This window comes from Octodon degus, unplaced genomic scaffold (assembly GCF_000260255.1).
Source record: "Octodon degus isolate 3935 unplaced genomic scaffold, OctDeg1.0 scaffold00027, whole genome shotgun sequence".
Classification (NCBI taxonomy): Eukaryota; Metazoa; Chordata; class Mammalia; order Rodentia; family Octodontidae; genus Octodon; species Octodon degus.
In genome coordinates this window covers 12,451,270-12,452,728 of record NW_004524603.1, presented here as the reverse complement: position 1 = coordinate 12,452,728, position 1,459 = coordinate 12,451,270, and the positions used below count along the sequence as shown (strand labels likewise).

The following is a 1,459-nucleotide window of genomic DNA, read 5'->3' as shown; positions in this document are numbered from 1 at the left end:
AAACTTTACAGGCACACACACACACCCCAAACCTAACTACAAATGATCCACTGTTACATTATTTATTTATGGTTTTGGCAGAACCAGGGATTGAACTCAGGCCCTTGTGCTTGCCAGGGAAGCGCTTATTCCATTGAGCCATCTCCCCAGCCCACTTCCACATTATTGCTAGGAAACTTCCAGGCTTTTTCTTCCAGAAGCTTTCTTTCGATGGTCATAAGTAGCTAACAATTTTGTATTTACACAATTAATACCTCCATTTCATTCATAGACTCTCTGAGGTTCCCGAAGCACCACACCACCCTCTGTCATGGCACTGTGCAGACGCTTTCTCGAATCTGCTGCTGCTTCCCAAGGCGTTGGCTGGAAGACCATGAAGTTGATTCCTGCTTCTAAGCATCGCTGTGCCAGCACTCGTCCTATACTCTCACAAGCTACCACGTTTCTGGTTCTATAAAGGTGCTTTCTAATAGCCCACTCACGAGTAGATACTGACACCACAACCCAGCCATTCCAGTGCTCCACAAGGGCTTCCACGTGATGCCGAGTCCTTATAACTCGCAACCTGTGCCAGAATTCTCGGGACAGCCACACGGTCCCCCAACCTCGCTCTTTCCTGGCTACACCTAACAGCTCCAGATTCCGAGGGTTTCGGTTGGTGAACTCTGGGGCAACAGCTTCATTTTCCACAGGCTCTGTTTTCGGCTTCCCCACTGGCGTGGAGCTGGTTGAGAGTGCTGCGAACCTACACTTGTGCAGGCACAGGAGTGTGCGCTGAGAATGAGATAAATAGCCCGAGTTCCTGCAAATTGGCAAATTGCAGAACCGTGACAAAAATGCCATCATTGAGAGGATGACGGCGAAAGCATGGAAAGCCTGCCTTCTCTTTGCGACCGCAGCCCAAACGGTTAACCGGCCCCAGCCATATTAGATCGCGAGAATTTCCAGAAATATTTATATGTTGATTAAGTCCAACAACCTGAAACCTGCTCTAAAATTACCTAGAAAAATATGAGCTTTTGAATAGAAACATCACTAGTGGATACTAAAGCACACTAACTTATAAACTAAGACAACAGGTACTTGATTGAACAAGCAAACTTATTTATCACAGGAATTTAAGATACGATTACAGTGACTAAAGGCAATGGCCACTTAGGAGGCTGAGGCAGGAAGATTCCAAGTTCAAGGCCAGGCTGGGCTATATAACTAGACCTTGTCTCAAAACAAAAATAAAAACAAAACAGAGATAGTAAAAATGAGCTGTGTATAAGTGAGCAAGACACAGATTATCAAATGTAACTGGGCATGAAGCTCACTATCTGAAGAGTGAAAAAGTTGGATCATATGATATACATATATATATATAGTCTCGCTACACAGCATGGACTCATAGTGGTCCTCCTGTTTCAGCTCCCCAGTGCTGGGATTACAGGCGTGCACCACCATGCTTGGTTCT

General features: G+C 45.4%; 1 pseudogene; it reads right to left on the bottom strand.

The window, feature by feature from the left end:
• Positions 1–261: 261 nt before the first annotated feature.
• LOC101573289 lies at positions 262–843 on the bottom strand (annotated as a pseudogene).
• Positions 844–1,459: the final 616 nt, after the last annotated feature.